Source organism: Rattus norvegicus, chromosome 4 (assembly GCF_021556685.1).
Source record: "Rattus norvegicus strain SHRSP/BbbUtx chromosome 4, alternate assembly SHRSP_T2T, whole genome shotgun sequence".
Classification (NCBI taxonomy): Eukaryota; Metazoa; Chordata; class Mammalia; order Rodentia; family Muridae; genus Rattus; species Rattus norvegicus.
In genome coordinates, this window is record NC_141537.1 from 173,423,058 (window position 1) to 173,446,435 (window position 23,378).

Sequence of the window (23,378 nt, forward strand, 5' to 3'; positions counted from 1 at the left end):
TGATATTCAGCTATTCAGAAGCTATACAAGTACAAACATATAGATTCGCACATGAATACACACTTATACACACACTATCACACATACATTACCACACATACACACACAAAACCACATATAGACACATACCCATAGACACACACTGTCACAAAATGCGCGCACACACACATACACACACACAATCATATATACACACATATACACAGAAACACACACACATACAACATATACTAACAGACACACACATTATCACATGAATACACACTATCATATATGCACACATATACATGAAAACACACTACACATATACTAACATTGACACTCAGACACACGCATTACCACATGTATACACACATACACTCCTATACCTACACTCACTCTCATATACATACACAAACACTAATTTACATTGCTCATACACTCACATGCATATACACATTCTATTAAACACACATACACACATGCAATTTACTTAGGAAAAACAGGCAGTGACTTCGTGGTTGTTTGTATTTCATATTTTTGGTCTTAAATAATCATAATACTGTTGATTTATTGTGATTCAGGCTGTCAGGCATGATCATGTTGCAAATGATTTTGAGTCCCCATAAATGAGTTATATTAGGACCAATCATGGAGGTAGAAGTTAAGTTGTTTCTTAATTCCTTTAGGGATTTTAAGTCTCACTACAGAGGGGGGAAAAGGTGATATATGGAAGGAAAGAAAAACCAATCTAGGGTATGGGCTCTTAAAAGTAACTGCTTCTAAGGAAACATCTCTGGAAATAGCACCCCTGCCCCAAGAGAGGGCTACTCAACCCTGACTTACATCTGTCAAATTATGGAAGATTGGAGGAGACTGAATTCTTGTGAATCACAGACTTCCGTATATCCCTTCAGCTCAAATTCAGACTATAGACTATGTATATCTTAAGTTATTTCTGTCAATAAACACCCGGATAATCTTCTAGTCGATCATAACCACGTCATCTAGCAACTGCTGAAAGTTGAGTTCAGACACCGGCGTCTGTGTGGGATCTGGTCCAAAGTCAAGTTTTGAAATAAAACAGTGAGACTGGAGTCAGAGAGGCTCTTGATTTTAGGAGAAGAAACACTTGTGAGGAGTTGACCGTGTCAAGCACAGTGTCAAGCATGATGTAGCACCAAGAAGAAGGTTATTGAATTTTTACTTCTAAAGTAGCAGGAGCTACAAGGAAATTCAGAAACACCCTTCAGCGCCTGCCTGTTGTTGGGTTTTGTAGTGATGTGACAATGGATTTCTCTGAGTTGTAAAGTCTCTTTTGCTTAAGCTCGCTTGAAAGTGTCCACACAGTCAAATTAAACTTGCCTAAAACAAAGAAAGCTCGAGACCAAAGCATGCATGGAATCAGGTAGCAAATCAGGTAGCAACGTTCCGAATTTGCTTTTGAAGATCAGAATTTGAGCACTTAGAAACTAAGTGTTTTTTTTTTCAGAGGGGGAGAGTGAGAGAGGAGAGAAACTGTAGAAAACTGATTTGTGCATTTGTTTTATAAATTAATTTCTTAGACCACCTTTTCTTTGAAGGAGAATTACGTATTTCCAGTGTAAAGGGCAATGTCATCTCTTTTTAAAAGCCCCTGTAGCCTTTGTTCACACTGAAAGGCATGGCACCTCTTCAACTTTCTGTACAGACACTAAACTATGAGCTTTTCATAATTTTTATGTATCATAAATTATCATTCTTTTTTTCCCCCATCACTGAAAATATATAACTATTTAGCTTAAACAAGTGTCAGGCATGTTATAAATCATACATAGTCAGCCAGCCTACAAGAACTAGAAGAATCAAAAACACAAGGGCTCACTCTGGGGTTCAAGGCTTCTTTTCTCTCATCTTGTGTCGGGACTATGTCACTCTGAGCAGGTTTTGTTTCTTCTGTGTCACAGTTTCCTCCTCCACAGTGAGATGTGGACTGTGCGCACTACATCTAGGTTTGCTGTTTTTATTACTGTTTCTTATCTTGAGTTTTATTCATTTGAGGTTGTTTTGAAAGAGGTTCTTACTGCTAAGCCTTAGCTAGCCTGGCACGCTGAGGACCAGGCTGGCCTTAGACTCATAGGGATCTGCTCACCCTTGCCTCCTGGTGCTGGGATAAAGGACTTATGTCATATGTACGCCAATCTCATTGAGTGTCTTATAACTCATCATATTCTGTGTTGGAGTTTCGGAGAAATCACACCTTAATCATTATTAAATACAAATTCATGTGCATGTAAATAAAACTACAACCAGGATCTTTCAAGCATAATATTTACTTATATTTATTTTATACTAAAGAACATAGATTCTAATTTCACTCCCAGGGTAACTGACCATCTTAATACATCATCTCTTGCTTGTAGTTCTCTTTTAAAAGAGCTGGGTTTTTTTTATTTGTTTTGTGTGTGTGTGTGTGTGTGTGTGTGTGTGTGTGTGTGTGTGTGTGTGTGTAGATAACAGGAAATCAGTCTTTTCTTTCTGTCGTTAGGTCCTAGGAATTGAACTTAGGTTGTGTGACTGGAGATCAAGCTCCTCTACCCATGGAGCCATCTTGAAGTCTTTGTGTGTTGACTCACTGAGTTCTTTGTTGGGTTTAGGGGTTCTAGCTTTATAATTGGTGCGTTTAATCAGGAACCCATGATGGATATGAGGAAAGAGAAATTTGTAAAGATTGCCATCCCTTTGGAAACAGTGTGTGTGTGTGTGTGTGTGTGTGTGTGTGTGTGTGTGTGTGTTAATATGACCCTTTCTCCTCTTTCTTCTCAGTCACTGTGGTTTACCTCCAGCTTGTCAAAGTGTGGGTCCTGACCCTACAAAGGTCTGTGAAACATTTGCCAATAATGACAGTTTCTGAATGCATGATGACCAAAAAAAGAGTTCAAAAGAGTGCACCGAACCTGACCATGTCTGGCAGCTTCTGCTGGGGTCGTGCCATGTGACTCCCCTGCGTCTGGGTTCTAAGTGCACAGCAAATGTATTGTATAGTGTAGCCCACACCATCAGACTATTCAGCACCAAGTAACTCTGAAGCACCTCGACTCAGAAAGAAGCCTACGGTTTGCCTTATTCCGATGCTTTTATGGTCCACACTAAGTTTCCTGTCCCCACAGAGACAGAGTGGTGAGGTCATGGAAAAGGAAGTCTTTTTATACACTCTTACAATCAGTCCTGAGCATGGATCATGTCAGTACATCTTCAAACTCTTTTGTTAGACTGTCCCACTTTAAAAACAACTTGTGCTTGAGCTTCTCTCTTCAATTTCATTAAAGATGTCATTAAATTAATTTTTGCTTTGGACGAGTGCAATATTTCTAGAAGCTTCTGAAATAGCCCTGAGTAGGCCTCTCCTGTTTTGTTCTACCTAGTGTCAAATCAAAATAACAGTCAACTCTGAAAATGTTTAAGGTGTTCTATTTATTGTACTGTCAAAAATTTAGGCAAAGTTTGCTTATATAAAAACTATTACTCTCAGTTATTATTATTCTGTTTCACTGGTGTACTAATAAGTTTTCAACTCTAATAAATGGTATGTTATATTATGTGTATATTAAAGACTTATTTAAAAATAAATATATCTGATTTATTATCAGTATCTGATATTATATATTTCTTTACACAGGTCCATGAAAAATGTTCTCTGGTGAAAGGTGATCCCACGTGGAAACAGTTGTAGAAGCCCTGATTGGACTTATAAAGGACATGCCTAGTACAGGAAGGACAGTCAGAACTGAGAACGGAGCAGCAGGAACTACTGGTCACACCATTGCTCTCCAAGGTTAGCTCCCTAGAATTTCATAGCCAGTGTCTGCAGTTGTTTAAAGCCTCATTTTCATATTTTTCTATATTTACCCATCAGCCTAGTAATTAAATATGATACTTAAATATGATGTGTTTCTCTGGTTTTACATTTCATAGTGTACTTTATGTCTTATCAATCTGGGAAACAGGGATTATCACATTCGCCTTGAGTTATCATGTTAAGTTTCCAGAAGCTAAGTGAAGTGCATGTTTTACCTCCTGGCCTTTGACATTTGTATTTGGACTGGACTGGCTCAGTCTGGATAAAATCACAGTTTATGTGAATCTCAACTCCGACAGTCCTTTTATTATGTCATGCTCTTTCTGTTTTAAGTCTTAAACCTTATTTTATTATTTTGCATGTGGGGGTTTTGTTTGAATGAATTGTCTGTGCACACATGTTTGAAGTGGAGGTCAGAAGAAGGTGCTGAATTCCTTGGGCCCGGAGTTACAGACCATTGTGAGTCACTGTGTGGGGTGCTGGGGATTAAACCCCAGTTCTCTAATAGAGCAGTCAGGGCTCTCAACCGCTGAATATCTCCTTTAAACTTAGATTTTTTTCTTTTTGAATTGAATATCCATCTTTCTGATTCCTGTAAAACTCTATTAATTAAGTAATTAATTATAATAAAACACACTAAAATTCCACAGTTGAGTGAGTAGCGACGAAATGATGGGATTAGAGAGAAGTAGTTATTTATACTGATTGGGACAGGCAAGACCCCAGGTCCCTTGTTTCGAAAAATGAGGCTCCCAGTTGGAGAAGCAGTAGTGCTTCCAAACATGGTGGCAGAGAACATGTGGATTCTAATAAACAATTCATCTTGGAAAAAGTTCAATCCAGAAGCAAAACCATCCTGGCAATGGAGTAGACACTTCTGATAAAAGTGGCAGAATGTCAAGCTTCCGTGTTGACCATCACTGCCCCTGGTCATAGGCAGTCACGTCCTCGTTGGATTGAGCAATGTGACAACAGTCACTGTTACATCTGCTGAGATAAAACTTAGTCCTGTCATTTTTTCAGAGCCTCACTCCACACTTCCAGACCATTCTCCTGTTTACCCAACTTCCTCACAATAGCGTATTTTAATTATGTGTATATCTGTGCAGGAGCCCAGGCAAACAAGAAGAGGGAGTTGGAGAAGCTTGGACTGGAGTTAAAGCCCATTGGGAGCCACTGGGCATGCATGCTGGAGGACCAAGCTCAGGTTCTCTGAGAGATAACTATATTCTCTTAACCACTGGCCAGGCCCGCAGACCACCTTTGCTCTTTACACGTAAATGACTAACAGCTGTTTTCTATTAGAGTCAGACGCTCTGCCTCACGCAGCAGTAAGAATGAAAACCCCAATTACTGTAGTTGACTGACTTTTGTCATGCTCTGCTGAGTTGAGGAAGGAGTGAGACCAGGGTCCTGGATACATGGTGCACATGATATTGGGGCGCTCATATGTGTTACTACATTAATTTATAGTGGTTCAGATATTTAATGCATTTCGATCTTTGTTTATAAGGATAATACACAGCAGATACAGGAGATACTGACAGTACGAAGTTAGCTATCAGGGACCCAACAGTAGTTACCAGCCGGTGATTTTTAATCACATAAAAAATTAAATGAGTGAACTTTAAGATGGGCATCTGCTTTCTTCCAAGTCCACACAGTGCTTGGTACACTGAGAAGGCAGAAGAGCAGATGGATGCTCTGTGAAGAAGCAAGAGACGAAGGGTAATTTATTTATGAAGAAAAGGAATTTCACCAGCTCAACTTCTCCATGTTCAATGACTTACGTGGATGTTGCCCTCAACAATGGGGCTCCTGCTGTCAGGTTTCAGAGAGCAACCTTTTTCTTAGCACCAACCTAGGCTATGTGAGGATTTCCATGAGACCCCTTTAGTCAACAACTCAATTGAATGCAACCCATACCTCCCTCTGGAAGCCTTGCCTGGCTACAAGAAATGACCAGTCGAGACTCCATGTCTCTCCATTTGGAGTCCTCATTATGGTCACCTTCATAGATTCCAGGAAGTTTCCATGTTACTAGCTTTCACCATTCCACAGATGCCCCCAAGTCTAGCGATCTCTCCCAGCACTCTCTCCACCCATTCCATTGACCCAGGACTAGATCCCTCCTCCTCCTGTTCCTACCCAATTTTAGTCCAGCCATAAAATCCCTTTTTCTCCTTCCACGGAGATCCATGCATCCCCACCTAGACCATTCCTCCTTACCTAACCTCTCTGGGTCTGTGGATCATTGATTTAATGGCTAATATCTCCTTATAAGTGAACGTATATCTTATTTGCCTTTCTGGTTCTGGGTTACCTTAACAAGAAATTATATTTACACACACACACACACACACACACACACACACACACACACACACACACATTTAATTCTATTTGTCTACAAATTTCGTGATTTTACTTTTTTTTCTAAAAGCTGAGTTAATGCTCCATTGTGTAAATGTATCACTTTTTTTTTTTAATCTGTCCTTCTGTTGAGGGACATCTATATGTGTTTCCAGTTTCTGGCTATTATGAGTAAAGCCACAATGAACACAGTTGAGCAACTGTCCTTGTGGTAGGATAGAGGCTTCACCTCTATGTTACAGTGGCTAGAATATGGTCTCTTTGGTGTGGGAAGGTAGTCTGCGGCTACCAAAAGAGAAACGTTTGTACCAACACAACCACAAAACCTTTGATATATGATCGGTTCTTCCTGTAAAATATGCTGGAGTGACGGTGGCACATAACTTGGGGGAATAGCCAACCAATGTCTGATTTGACCACTCCATGGTAAGGAATCAATAGCATTCATTTCTTTTGTCACCAATAACCAGTGACTAGTTAGCCTAGTACAGAGAGTAAAATCAAAGACCACTGGTCTACAAAAGAAAATCAGTATAAAGATCCTAATGATATTCTATACTCATAGATCAGCGCCTTATCCAGTCATCCGCAGAGAAGTATCCTCTGGCAGCAGTGGGGACAGATCCAGAAACCCAGTCAGGCATGGAGAAGAGTGGAGAAGGTGCCATCGTGTAAAGAGTATTGAATTACACTGGACTCTGATCCAAAGGTGATACATCAGAGGCTTTGTGTATATCCATGGAAGACAAGAGTGAGGAGCATGGTAAGAGCATTCTGGACTTGTGGGGGTAGAATTCTGTCAGAAAAATTAAGGCAATCAATCTGTGGATAGTAAGAGAGAGATTTAAAATCTCCTAGATATTGTCAACTGTCCTAGGTTAAAAACCAGCAAACTCGTTTCTGACCACATCTTTGTGCTCAGGCTTGCCATGCACAGCACATGAGTTCTGACAGTCATTTTTGCTGTTACTGAGCTTCATGACTGACTGATACATGCTTGCATTGCCTGAGGTTTCCCTCACTTCTCTTTCTTCTTTGATCGAGGGTTCTTTGAGAATGGGCACTGGTGGGATTGCCAGGGTTTTGTCTTCCTAGGTTCTAGGGAATGTGAAGGATCGATTTAGGCTTTTGTGCAGGCAGAAAACAATCATCTGTGATTCTCAGGGGCTGTTACATTAAGCAGTTGTAGTGATGCATAAATTAGCATTCGCTGTCTTGAAAATATTTCAAGTATGTACCTGGCAAATTTGTGAAAATCTCACTATGTGCAAGAAAATTGAGTGTTTGTTACTGCTCAAGTTCTCTGTTTATGCTTCCTTCTCCTTACCTGTATTTGCAGACAGTGATTCTGTAGATTAGAGGTAGGGTTTTTAAGTAAATAAAACCTCCATGAACATCCTATCTTATTTGACTTCTTTGATTCTGCAAGATTGGTTGGTATATATCGAGGTTTTGTTCCTCTGTTGTTATTGACTGGTTTTTCATTGCTTGATAAACTCAAGTCCATGTATTCATCCATAAATGTTGTTAAGTATTTATATAGGCTTCTGCTTTGGGCTATTCCAAAGGAAGATGCCATTGAGGTCTTTCATGCACATATACCTTGATTTTTCGTTCTTTTCCAAGTATTATGAGACACACATTGTCGTTTCTTGCAGTTGCTAATGTAAGAAGCTCATTCACATCAAGAACTGGCAGTGTTATGGAGAGAACAGTAATTCTCTTTCTATCTGTAAGAATGTCACACATCCACAACCAATTTAGAAATTTGTCAGGAAGTTTTGAATTAGCCTGCCTTTGCATTGTGTTGTGTTAGAATCCTTGATTTCAAAAACAGCTGTTTGAGTTGCTGACTTGAGTTTTATAAAAGAAACACTAAATGAATTTTGGCTTGAAATTAGAACACAATTTTCAACAATTTCTGAAACGGCCCTAAACATCTGTCTGCCATTTTGCACGGAACATTTATGCCGAGTGTGCCCTCAGCAGCAGCCGTTCTCCAGTGTAAGTATTGATCACCCTGTGAAAAGGTTGAAGACGCTCTATGCCCTGCAGAGTGTCCTACCAAAATTCAATTCCTCCTGTAAAAATAAACACGAATAACCATCTCATTATTATGAAATTTTGATTTCATCATTAATAAACTTTAAAATTTATGTATACTAAAGAATTGTCTTAAAACAAAGTTTTGAATAATTTAATATAAGCAACTGTTTGATTTCTATATCTATTTCATATATCTATACACTCAGGGTTACTTAAAATTTTCACAGGCAAAGGGAGTTGTGAAATCTTTCTAAAATTTAAGAAACTTTGTGCTGTTTACTATCTGGCCTCCTGGTCGTCCATGGAGGGAAAGAAAATTCGTCCTTCCTATTCTGGAAATTAAACCTTGAACAGGTATTTGAAAATAGTGATGCCCAACAGGCGTGCTGGTTAGAAGTCAGCATTCTCTTCTCCCAAAAGATTCCCACTCCTTAAACTTTTGCTTGTTATACATATTTTATTTATATTTTCTTGAAGCCAGAGAGCCTCATCTAATCGGTGTGATTAATCAAATATTATGGAAGTAAAAGCTTTGACTATGTAAGAAAAAAAAACTGAACCTTAGTGCGTAGAGCTTAGAGACCCAGAGTTTGGGTCTCTGTGTGTCATGTTAGAGTATTTGTTCTCTATTTTGTTCCTCAGTCTTACAGAGATTGAGGAAAAAGTAAGTCATGTTAAATGTTAGTCTTGATCAGTCATTCTGACAGCAGCACTGAAGATGGATTTGAAAAGATGAGCCTTGAGGTAATGTGTTGCTCTCTTCAAGTTAAATATATCAAAGACCGTGAAGTAATGTATGAGGTCTGCTGTAGTCATAGTGGCTGCCAACAGCACCTTATTAATATATAGATTGTCAGATCAGAAGTAAAATTTAAATCTCATGTAGTAAAATGTCAACACATACACAACTATTTAAAAAAATAGTAGCCATCGAAATAGTCTTTCTAAGGTGAAGGAGATGTAAAAACTTTCTCAGAGAAACAAAAGCAATATCATCAAAACCAAAAAAAAAAAAGACAATAGAATCTGCCTCTAGTAGACATAATCAGAAGTTTCTTCAGACACAGACAATGACACAAGTAAGATATTTGGGAACACAGGAAAAGGTGGATTTTTATAAAGAAGGACCAGCACCTTACAGTTGAGTTATTCAAAACAATAATAATGGTTCTCTGGCTACCAAATTCTTAAATCAAATAGCTAATACCCCATAGTTAGACCCAAATTCTGTGTGGGTGATTGTTCCTCATGCATATGTGTAGTGACTGGGCACAGCATCTAGTCCTGACTAGAGAAAGAAAGGGCACATGCTTTGCCATGAAGAAACCCATAGGACACATGAATTAGCACCACACTGTGGAGAATAGACTCAGATCAATTGCAAATAGTACCCCAAGCTCAAGAGACAATCCTGACAATGAGAAAAAGAAGTACACTTGCTATCTTAGTAGAGGAGGAAAAAATGAAATCACAGAATGCCCGAGTAAGACTTGAGGAACCAGAAGGCAGAGCTATAAGAAGAAAAACAAATGAATGCAATGAATAAGAAGAGTTCTCTGGTAGAGAATTGTCTAAATGATTTAGATACTTACTTTGAAAAGGAAAATGAAAGAGTGAAAGCTCTTAATATAGCAATTAACATACAGAGGCTGTCAGAGTTAATGAAGAAACGATTCTGCACATTGTCTATAAGAAGCATTTTAAGTATAGGAGATCAAAATACGATAAGGAAAAGATACATAATCCTGACATAACAAAAAAAGGAGCAATATTCTCTTTAGAAAAGACAGACTTCAAGATAAAGAAAATCATCAGGGATTAAGAAGATAGATACTGCAAAAAATAAACACCCAAATAAATCCTCTAATCAATAAATGAGTTGACAGGTCTTGAAAGAAGAAATATAAATGACAAATCAAATAGATGAATAAGGTTCAACATACTTAACTGTCTTTGAGATGCAAATTAAAATTGGAATAAGAATCCATCTCATTCCAGTCAGAATGACTGTCATCAAATAAAAAACAAAAACAAATGCCTACATAGGTGTACAGAAATACAGAACCTTACACTGTACTATTTGGATGCAAGTGTCTCCGGACATGATGGAAATCACTGGAAATTCCTCAAAATTTCTCAGAAAGGAGAACCAACAAATGACCCAGCTATGCTCCATGTGGTTATATCCTCAACTAAATGTAAGCATACCAAAGGTATTTACACCTCTACGATTCATAGCAACACTATTCATAAGTGCCAAGGTTCCATACATGGTTATATGTTAATCAGTGGATGGATACAGATAGAGCCATACACACTCACATGTATGTGCACATACAGACACACACACAGAGACACACACACAGATGTGCACACACACACTCACATGCATGTGCACATACAGACACACACACAGATGTGCACACACACACACTCACATGTATGTGCACATACAGACACACACACAGAGGCACATGCAGATGCATACACACATGTATGTGCACGTACAGACACACACAGAGATACACGGACAGACACATACACACACAGACACTCACATGTATGTATACATACAGACACACACAGACACACATATATGCACATACATACTCACATGTATGTGCACATAGAGACACACACACAGAGGCACATGCAGATGCACACACACATACATGTGCAGATAGAGACACACACAGAGATACACAGACAGACACAGACACACACAGACACTCACATGTATGTACACATACAGACACACACACGCACAGACACACATACACTCACACACAGACACACTCACACACAGACATACAGATGTACACACACACAGACACAGAGGAAGGGGTTGGTTTGTCACAAGGAAGAATGACACCATTGCCAGGGAAATGGATGTACATGAACATCACTATGCTAAGTTAGATAGGACAGACTCAGGTGGACTAATAGTGCTTTGTCTCTCTCTCATATAAAGAATCCAAGTTTGAGTGTATACAGAGCGTAAGTCTATAAACTGTTTTTAAACTAAAAAAAATCAACTAAAAGAACATAAAATAAAAGGAATGCTAAAATATGCTGAAGGGGTCAGTTCTGAAAGGAGGAAATTCTTCATGAGTATGCAATGACCAAGAAAGCCCCCAAATCCATAAAATAAAAGAAAGAAAATCTTTTGCTATAACTGACTTCAGCATTCTGTTATCTGTAAGATACTTATCCAGTAGGAAGAACATTAGTAGATACATAATTCAATAAACAACATTATCAATGCTTTGCTTCTAATCGATATTTAAGATTACTTAATTTAACAACAGAAAGTACTGTATTTCCAAATATTGCCATGTAGAAGATTTTTGAAGATGGATAGCATATCTAATAGTAAAACACACAAACACAAACTTAAAGGACCAGGAATCACATAAAACAAACTGTTAAATGCAATAACATTAACTTAGTCACAGATATGGGACTTGAAGTTTCCTTTGTTGTCAAACACAAAATCTCTAAGTAATAGATGGCTTAGAAGAAAAACTCTCAAAAATGATTTCAAATATTTTGGCCTAAATATGAAAAGAAATATAAAATTGCACAAGTAATGAAGAAAACAAAATAGAAACCCATTAGCTTCTAGAAAATATAAAAAGAGCAATGAAAATTAGGCAAGTAGACTAAAACATACAATAATGTTAGTGAATGTTAAACAGGAAAATGACAGAAAAAAATCAATTACTCCAAAAGGTGGTTCTTTGAGAAGATCAATAAAATCGACAAGCCTCTAAGCAAACAAACTAAAGAAAACAACCAGAAACACAAATTACTAAGATCAGAAATGAAAGAGAGGAGCTCGTTAGCACCCCATCAATTCTAGAAGGAAAGAAAGGAATAGATCAACCTTTCTCCGGCCCACAGATTTGATAACGTACGTGACCAGAAGAAATCACCCAAAGACACAATCTACAAAATCTCAAACGAGGCCAAAGAGGTAACTGGAATAAGCCTGGGACTACTGAGGTAGTGAAATACTTAACTTCCCAAACAGAAGGCAACAGGATTCACTGGAACATTCCATCAACTATGTAAGAAATTAAGTGTGGAACTTCCTTATATCATCTTTCAGAAAATAGGAACATTTAAAAACTATTTCTGTAAGGCTGACTTTAAGGAGACAATTTTTTTTTCAAAATCTTCTATGCTATATTACTTTACGTTAACCATGAAGCATCAGAAATATAAACCATGAGCGAGGGATATTTATTCTATGCTTGCCAGACTTATTGAAAAATTGAGAGTCAATGAATGTTACCAGCCACATTGAAACAGGCCCCAAGTAAAACTTAAATGATCATTTCAATAGATACAGGAATTTTAGGGAAAATTCAACATCTTCTCATGTGAGAAACTCTCCAACCACAATTAGAGGGGAACTTTTTCATTCGGATAGAAATCAATTTCAGTAACATTATTGTCCTAATGGCATAAAAGAGGATGCTTTTCCACAGACTGACACGAGATGAGGGTTTCTCTTTTCACTGTCCACTCACAAACCTCTGGATTCAGTTTCTCAAATGCTGTGGACTTTATGTGTGTACTAGTACATTCTCAGCTTAGAGAGTTTTAATGCATCATAAACAAGTTACTTAAATGTTTTCTCCTTTCTTTCCTTTTGCAAAATAGACTCAGAAACATAGTCACCAAACAAATATTGGAATCCTAAAATTACAAAGTGGATAACTTTACTGTCGTTAATTTGTAAGCACTTGTGGCAGTAACAGAGACATCAATAGACAATATTCAATCATCAGACATGATTATGGTTTGAACTGGAGCTTTGTTTTCATACAGCTGGCCGAGTAGATGGCCTTTGTATTTTTGATAATTCCTTTCTACAGAACAGTTACAGTAAAATGGAAGGATTGGACTTTGGAAAGAATTTTATGATTTATCCAGCTATTTGCTTCCACAAAGACCCTGACAAAGGCAGTGTTAAGGGGGGAAAGGTATGATGGGCTCAGTTTCAGGTCACTGTCCGTCCCCGTTTGTTCTCTATTGTTGTGACCAACACCGTGACCTAGTAGAGCAACTTGGGGGAAGAAAAAGGTTTACCTCATCCTGCAGCTTACAGTCCATCACAAATGGAAATCTAGGACAGGATTTAAAGCAGAGGTCACGGAGAGTGCCGCTTACCAGCCTTCTAACCAGGCTTGCTCAGCTTGGTTTCTTATAGAACCCAGGACCACCTTTCCAGAGATGGCACCTCACATGGTGGCCTGTGCCCTCTAACATCAGTCATAATTTAAAAAAAGTTCCTCAGTGGCATGATCATAGACCAATCTGATGGGGGCAGCCTCTCAATTAAGGTCTCCTTTCCCCAGATATAATGGCTATTCTTGGTTCTCCATTTGACTACCTCTGGGATTGCCTAAACTGAATCAGCTGGATATACCTATGAGAGGGTCTGTCTTATTGAATCATTTGACATGTGAAGACCCACTCTGAATACAGAACTTTTGAGGGGGGAAGATCCGCCTATAGTCTGAGATGTGTCTTCTTGTGATAACATATACAAGGATATGGAGGAAGAAAGCACTCTTAGCCTGCTTGCTCCCCCTCTCACTGGCAAGCCCATTCTTTCACTGGCACTGTAGCCTTCTCTTTCATGGTTCACACAGTCCAGCTCATCAGGAAAGGCATAGCAGTAAAAGCTGGAGGGAGGTCGTCACATCACATCCAGTGTCAAGAGCAGAGAGTAGATGTATGAACCTGACTCATGCTCAGATCACTTTATCCAGTCTTATGTCATTCAGAACCCAACTGGGGAATGGTGCCACCCCCAGTGGATTGGGTCTTTCCATACTAGTCAACACAATCAAAACTATCTAAAGGCCAACCTGATGTAGTAACCACTCCTACATTGGGATTCTTTTCCTGATTGTATATTGTGTAAAGTTTACAGTTAAAACTATGCACCATACTATTTATCCAGTATTTATCTATGCATTTATTTGCATTACTTTGGTCAGGGTTTCATTGCTGTGAAGAGACACCATGACTACGGCAACTCTTATAAAGGAAAAATGTTTAATTGGGGCTGGCCTACAGGTTCAGAGGTTTAGCTCATTATCATCATGGTGGGAAGCCTGGAGAAAGAGCTGAGAGGTCAACATCTTGATCCAAAGGAGCAAGGAGAAGACTACCTGCCACACTAGGTATAATTTGAGCATAGGAGACCTCAAAGCCCAACCCCACAGTGACACACTTCCTCCAACGATGCCACACCTCCTAATAGTGCCACTCCCTATGGCTAAGTATTAAAACACACGAACCTATGGGGGGTGGTCATACTTACCACCAACTTACCTGTCATCTATTCATCCACCCACTTATTACCTGTGCTGGCCTAGTATAAAGTTGTCAACTTGGTACAAACTGGAGTCATCAGAGAGGAGAGGGCATCAAGAAAATACTTCCTTAAGGTTGGGCTATATGCAAACCTGTATGACATATTTTTTATTAGTTATTGATGGGGAAGGGCCCTGGGATGGTGAATGATGGTCTTGAAGCAGGACCCTTCAATGGCTTCTGCATCCGCCCCTGCCTCTAGGTTCCAGGTCTGCTTAAATTCATATCCTGATTCCTTTCCTTGATGGACTATGATGTGGAAGGGTAAGCTAAATAAAGGTTCACCTCCCCAACTTGTTTTTGGCCATTGTGTTTTGTCACAGAAATGGTAAGCCTACCCTAACTACGACATTATCCATCATCCATTTGTCTATGTTCACCTCCGTCTACTTACCATCCATCCATTCTTTTATTGCTACCTTCTATCTATCCAGGTGCCCTCTATCTGCCATCCATCTCTCCTTTCATTTGGTAGATGTCCGAAATGTACGCGGGGCTGAAATCGCTGTCCTCCTTAGAGCATGTGTACCTCTACATACCTTTCCTATGTCTAGGCATGTGGTTGTTTGGTTTACAAAGGTCTTCTCTGTAAATCAAATAAATCTAAGTAAATGGAAGGACTTCTTAAGTCAACACGCCTGGAATTAGTAGGTGCTAATTGTCAATAGTGATTGCACAACACATGAATAAAACATGGGATTTGATGGATGCTGTCAACAGCTTGGGACAAATCAGAAGTTTACCAGGCTTTATTCTTAAATCCATCTGTTCAAACAACATTTTACCGCTTTCCTATATTTTAAACGAATAATCATCGAATTCTTACATTGTTATTGCCTTTTCTTATTTCGCGGCTGTTGATATTCTATTCTAGTCATCAATACATTTCTCTTATCATTAAAATTACAATTTTAAAGATAGCAGTAAGTTCTACTTTGGATGCTGTAATTATCTTTTATTGTTTTCCAATGTGACATACAGCTTCTTTTTCTCATTTAACTGCCAAACTTACCAATAAACGAGAAATTAAAGTAACGTTGTTTGAAGATTGTTTGAAGGATTAAAAGAATAGTTAGTGAGGATATTTTCAAAGTTTGTTTATCTCATACATCTAGACTTTGATTATTGACCACAACATATCCATTTATAAATACAGGAAATGAGCTTTTATTTTTAAAAATAAAGATTTTTTAATATTTGAAGTTATTCCAAAAATTATTGCTTATTTGCTTTTCGCAAAAATGTATATCAACTCTCATCAAATGTGGTGATTGCCAAAAGTTTTTTTGTAAGAAATATTTAAATTGAACTTGTTTTTATTTGATGATATGCTGGTGTAAAATTGAATATTGCTTAGAAATCAATGACTCAGGAAGGAAGATAAGTAGCAAGCTTAAAAAACTAATTTTATTGAAATCACAGCATATTTCAAAAACTTTAAATGGAAATATAAATGAAAATACATAAATCATAGCTAATGTAGTTGGTCTTTCTTTAACCCCATTCTTTAATTCCTGAGATATAAATCAGTTTTCTGTAGCTTAAATTTATTATACATGTAAGTGCTTTTTTAGCATCTTCATGCCAATAACTAATAATTAACTGGCTTATAACACAATAGGTTGCTATATAGTAACTATCCATATCATCAAAGATTTAGAAAGAAACATTTAAAAGGTAATTGAAAACAATAGGAATTTTCCTTCTGCGTTAGTCACTTTTCTCACTACACTGTGAGACCAAAGACCTGAGAAGAAGCAATGGAAAGGAGAAAGTGTTTACTCTGGTTTACAGTGTAAGAAGAGACAAAAGCGTACTGTGGTGGTAGAACGCGACGGCAGGAGAGTGACACAGTGTATCCCATTGTATCCACTGTCAGAAAGCAGGGAACAGGCAGAAAGTGAAGCCAGCCTATAAACCCTCAAATCCTGCCCTCAGTGATTCATGTCCTCCCACCAACCTAGTAAGGGCTAATAACCTTCCAAAGTAGCATCCAGCTGGGGACAGAGTTTTTATGTAGGAAATCCAGGAATATGTTTGGTAGAGGCGGGATATCGTGTGCAAGCAGCCCCTTTTATAGAGAGTCAGGCACCCCTGGATGTTGCCAGATAAGTGTGGGGCGGAGCCTAGACGAAATGCCAAGAGCTACTACCGTTTGTGAAAATTTTGTTTGTTATTTGGAGACAGGGCTCCTCCACGTGGCCCTGGCTGTCCTAGAAGTGACTTTAGATGAGTGTGGCCTCAGATTCAGAGATCTATCTGCTTCTTTCTCCCAAGTGCTGGAGTCAAAGCCACGTGCCACCACTGCCTGGCAAAATCTTAAACAGGGAAAGAGCAAGCATTGTTTATGAACCACGAATCACACACACAAAGGAAGAGAAGAAACATTTTTATGAAGCGAAGGTTGGACGAAAGAGTAAATGAAGGCGTTTGAGTTTAATCACATCTCCAAAAGGAATCCCGACTGTATTGAACAGTCAACGGCTGATAAAGGTCCTTTAGTGTTCACAGGGTGGGAGAACATGTTTGGCAAAGCTACACATGCCTTTTGCATGATCTCATTGGCATCTGCGTAAAGGTGATTACAGAGAATGCAGGGAGATCAGAACAGATCCCAGTTCAGGGGCTGCAGCACTGATGTAGATGGGAGATGATTAATTGATTAACGGCTTGAACGACAGCCATTTACCAGGAACTGGATAAGCTTATCACATGTGCGCATGAGCGAAAACATTGCAAGGAGCCCTGTACTGCTTTTATATTTTCATGTATCCTTTGAAAAGCAAACTTAACTAAAAACACGGTAAGCAGATCTTTAAAAAAGAAAGATAAGTGACAAATTCAACAGTCACAAAGACCTAATGAGTGACTCAATGAATCCAAACAGGAGTGAGAAATAAGATTAACTCTGGCCGCCAATGATGTGATCAGTCCTGGAAACTTAACGGATGGTTTAAATCAGTGTTTCTCAACCTGTGGGTGGAGAACCACTTAGGGGTTGAAAGTGATCGCCTAAGGTCATCCTGCATATCAGATATTTGCATCATGATTCCTAATAGTAGTAAAATTGCAGTTATGAGATAGCCAACAAAAATTTTGTGATTGGAGGTTACCACAGAAGGCACTCCATGAAAGGGTCCCAGCATCAGGGAGGCTGAACACCTAGGATGAAGGAACTCGACTGTGGGGATGCCATTCATAAAGCCAAGCCTGGGGCTGGCTGTGGGGAAAATCGTCTGAAGTCTACAGCAGAGAGCCTGTGAAAGAGAGTGCAACTTGGATGGCCGTTGGGAGAGGAGTGAGCTTGCGGAAATGACTCCCAACTACAGGCCTTCCACTGTGCCCCTTTGGCAGTGTGAAGATGCCCTGAGGTGCTTGCTATGAGCAGCTGGTGGAGAGACCAAACAAGAATGAGGCTGACCATTCATTGTTCTCACAAGGTCCACTACAACAGTCGCCTCAGACCAGGAGGACACTGGTGAGGAGAAATTGCTGTAGATCATAGAACATTTCAATGGCATATCATAACCTGACTCTCATTTCTGGGTTTCTAAGATAAAACGTGCGAAACAAAAGACACTACCACCAACAGAAAACGTTATGAGGAGTTTGAACCTTGACTAATTAGCTCGAGGTATTACGAATTATTACCACAGGGTAGATGTGAATATGAACCAAGTTAGTAAAACTATCTTCCGAAATATATTAGACTAAGTATAAAGCTAAACCATGCCTAAGATTTATCCACAATGGCGTGTGAGAAAAGAGGAAGCACAGGTATTATACCACAGTGAGTGCCATTAGTTTATTGTATTCCTCTATTTACATTTAGTAGCTATTTCAAAGTATGCATAATCAGAACTTGATCCTAGATTTCTACTTGACAAAATGTCATTCATTGAAAGAAATGTATCTTCATATATTATCCCCTATTTTCTTACTTATAAAAATTTAATATAATGATGTAGATATTCATTAAACATAACATATTATCTTGAGCATTTTTCTCATATATTTAGCTTGGGAGAAATTTAAAGTATGCCCCATGAGAGTCACATTGTGCAAATATCCTTATGGCTCCCTGAGAAACACCTAAAAATATGTCTGTGAAACTGTGAGGGTCTTTTGTTACTTTTTTAAGTTAATTCTCCCAATTTAGAATTACTAACTCAATATAGTAAAGTATATGAAATTATCAGTGTAACTATTGCCATATAGTTTACATAAAATTAGGTATCAAATATTTATGTTTTTGTGCACATTTCTTACATTTTTCTCTCTATATGTTATGGCTTTAAAAACTTTTTAGTGAACTAAATATGAGATTTTGTTTTAATTTTTATTCCATGTTTTCTTAGCAAGATTATCTTTGCTTATTATTGTTAATTATCTATTTTGTCTTATAGATGATACAGTTTTTTGCTAGATATTCTGTATTTGTCTTTTTTTTAAATTAAGTTAGCATAATATCTTATCACCTAAAATATCGGGTATTTGTCACAGTGTTAAAATTGCACACTGTTTTCTTAGTTTTAATATCATGTCTGATGCTGTACTGGTAATAGTTAATTTTCACTGGTATGACCTCTAACTTTTCTATTTAAGCCTTTTTCTTGATACTGTTGAGTGAAGGGTTATTGCTACGTCAATATTGTTTCCTGACACCTGCCATGCTTTCAGGGATTAACCACCTTTGGCTTTTAGTTTGTTAAATGCCAGTTATAATAAACTAAGCAGGGTGGCTCACATCTGTAACACCGGCACTGTGCATGGGTGCTGAGGCAAGGAAATCACCGGGGTCAGCCTGGGCTACATAGTGAGTTCCTGCCTAGCCTGAGGTACATAGCGAGACCTTGTCTCAGACAAATCTTAGCAGCAATTGTCAAGTGGCTCGCCTCTGCTCCATTCAAATCCTCACACTATATAACGTGGAGGGGAATGCTTGCTGTATGCCATTCAGTCTACCCATAACTTCTACATTTGCTCAGATTAATCTATTTTGTTGCCGTATTACAATAAAGCAAATATTTTGTTTATTGCAGATTAAATATATTTCCTACTTTATATTTTAGAGAAACTCATATCATTAGGCTGTTAAAATTCAATTTTATTTTTAACCCACTGTTTTTTTTTTTAGATGATTACCAAAGTGAATCCAATCACTGAAGATTTAAAATTATTCAGGACCTCACCTCAGATATATTAAAAAACAGGGACATTTGACATCTTTAAGTATTTTTCCCAGTCAGGTAAAAAGTTTGTTTTTAAACTATCAATTTATGTTATTGTTTCCTCAGTCAAAGTTATAACATTATTTTGGCAAATAGACACAACTTTTGAAACACACTACTGAACATTTTGTGGCCTTGTTTCTGTAACAGGTATAACCTTTGAGGTTTTGCAACTTATTAAACTTTGTGTCATATTTTGCTTCTTATTACTGATATTCACTATTTTTTATTTATAATGTTAAACTGATTTCCTTAAATCTCTTAATAAGACAAAACACAGGATTCTTTCTCTTACTTTACAGCCAGCTTCCTGAAAGTGAAATTACTGTTACTATTTTTTTTTGCTACGACAAAATTTCCACAAGATGAATAAAGAGAATGTTCTTGCTTCCTTTAAAAAACATCGTATTTTGATTAAAAATTTAAGCAACTTGGAGATCAAAGAATTAAGTATAATCATGTTACATAAAATACTCTTTCAGTAAATACGAAAGTAAAGTTGAATCACCAAATTAACGGTCATCTAACGTGGCATTCTTTCCCCACTGATTGGTTTGTGAGCCCCACAGCAAGACACTGAAAAGCAAGATGGAGTTAAGTGTGCCTTCTGCTGGCAGGTATGTGTGTGTGTGTGTGTGGGGGGGGGGCGTCTCTAAAGCAGCAGCAGATGTGTCTTCAGGGAAGGGAGCTCCACAGCCTTCTGTAGGAGGGAAAAGCGGAGATAAACACAGTAAGAAACCACAGGGAGCCCCGGTGTACTCAGATAACGGGCACTAGGAAAAGTGGGACCCCCAAACTCCCAGAGTTCAGTTCTCTTTGCTCCAAGGGGCACACACTCGGTGCTGCCTGGAGCATTCTGACATAGATTAGCATTGCTCTCAGCTTGAAGTTTTAAGTACGTGACACACAACAATAAGGTTTCCTAAAAGCATATAAGTCTTAAAACTTTAGGCCAAAATACTTTTCCTAAAGTGTACTCTGGGCAAATAAATAAAGTCTTCACTTTCGAGAGCAACGTTCTCACTAACGAATAGCAAACCCATGCTAAAATAACACTCGAGGAATTCTGAATGCCGTCTACCTTGGTAAATAGCCGGTTTCCCAACACCTTTTACATTTTTGCAACATTTTGTCCCTCGCTTCTGTACTGACCACCGCAGGGAGGGGTCTAGAAGGAGAAAATTTTTCTAATGCTTTCTCCCAGTTGAATTGCTGCAGTGGACGTGTTTGAAGAGAATCACATCTCCGTAATATCTTGTTCAGTTCCCACTCTAATCAAGTCCGCAAATCACGCCTTCCTATAATGTAAGATAAATGATTAAGGGTCCATTTTCTTGTTAATTCCCATTAGTGCTGATGAGAGCCAAGCACATGTAGCGGAGACAGAGGACACTCTTAAGAACTAAGAAATGATAACTGGATTAAAAAAAAAAAAAACAGAGTGGATTTAAAAATGTCCAGGCTGCCTGACTGTTTTCCACAGTCATCCTCTTAAGCCAGGAGAGAGACAGCGGTGCCATCAGAACTGTCTCGGTGCTGACTGTTACTATAACTTAACCTTTGCTGGGTTTGTTCCTCCACACTTTCATGCGTGCCTAATGTGCATTCCGATAACTCCCTGCCTAATCCTCCCCATCTGATCCTAATTACCTGCCGCCCCCAAGACTCTTCCCTTCCCACACTCGTGACCTTTTTGCTGTTGTTCAGTTTTTAACCAGGTTATCTGCACCCACTGTGGGTTTGGAACTGTTGGACTCTGGTGGGCTTTTCAGTGCGTCCATAGCTGGAGACAGTGACTGCCCCCCTCGCCCGGAATCCATCGCTATCCGCGACCCCGCAAACTCCTTCTGCATCCACGATAGATTATCATTATTTTGACTGAGAAACTGGCAGTTCCTGCTTTGTTTTTCTGCTTTAGAAACAATTTTCGGGTCCTCTTTATGAGAGTAGGGTGACAGACTCACTTTATTTCCTTTTTATGGGGCTGTGGTCTACTAGGATTTCTTCACTTTGCTCCTATTGCTGCTAGCCGCCCAGCAATTCTATTAAATAAATCCTACAACCAACCCATTCTAGTAATGTCTGTTTATAACGCCTTACTCCTTGCCGTTATGAAAAGCATGGGCACCGCACATGCAGTGGAGGAACTGAAGGGGCCGCAACAGTTCCCCTTCACAGTTTTCTTGGAGAATCCGAATAGGAGACAGCCTTCGCTTTAAACCTTCCTCACACACGAAGATACTTGTACTATGGTGGCTTAGCGACGGCCGTCCTATCAAACGCAACCCTGTGTTAAGAAAGGTAGAATCGATCATTTTTAATCTTACAAAATTTAATGTTTCTGTTAAGAAATAGAAAAAAAGTCACTTCCTAGGGAGTGAATTTATACTGAGCTGAAGGTGGGGTTGCCGAGCTTTGAGTGATATGATAATCATGTTTTCTCCCTTCAGTTGTACGAGGGGATTGAAATTTATATACTCAATAACTAGAAAAGAATCATGAAGGATCAGGGTGAAGCAATCTGTCGTTCTCCATTTCTCCTGCCACTCCCACAGGGAGTCTAATATTTCCCAGGCGTCTTTGCTGATACCTGTGCCAGGTAGCAGACTGTGTTGGAGTGAGTATGCCCAAAATGCCCGTTTTTCGAGAGAGTCAAATGACTACCGCCCCTGAGTTTTAAATTTCATTAAGTGCACTTACTGGAAGTCTTAAAGCCTATCGATGACTTGATTCAGGCCTTGCCTCATTCTGAATCATGAAGGAATAAAACACTTGTTCAGGAGAAATTAACATCTCATTTGCTTTTTGGTTTTGGTATTGCTCTGGATGTTCGGGGTAAGGTCTGTGACACTGATGACATTTTCTTGTTTAATCCTTGTTAACGGAACTAATGATTTACAGGATAGGAGTGAAGTCCCCAGGGGAGCATTATCCCAGAATATTGCTTATTTATTCTTTACAGAGAGTGATACATTACATAACAATGTAACATATATAAATATATCAGATGTTTTCTGTAAGGAGCATGTATGTCACTTCCTTAGGATAACCCTTCTTTCCTTGGATCACACAAAATCCGTGGACAAAGGTTTATGAAATGATTGCGGTGTGATTTAAAGAGAAATAAAGCAGTGCACGCTTTTGGCTTCATATATATTTCATAGTGGTGTAGTATAAATTATTATACACATCTCTCATCTTTATTATAATGAAATTTAGCCAAGTATATTATAATGACATCTTTCCTCAAATTTGAAGTATGAAAACATTTTTTAAAACAAATACTTTACCTAAGAGAATTATTTAATTTATTTATGTTCAGTTACCTTGTTAGCAAGTTCCAGTTAGGAGTGCTTACATTCTGCTAATGGTGAACCATATAATCTAATGTATTATCAATATCACAATGACTTAGTGAGAAACCCTGAGTTCACTTTTAGCTCATTTTCTGTGTTTCTTACAGCGATAAAGTATGTTATATATGTGTTCGAGAAATAAAAACATTTTCTTCTTGATGG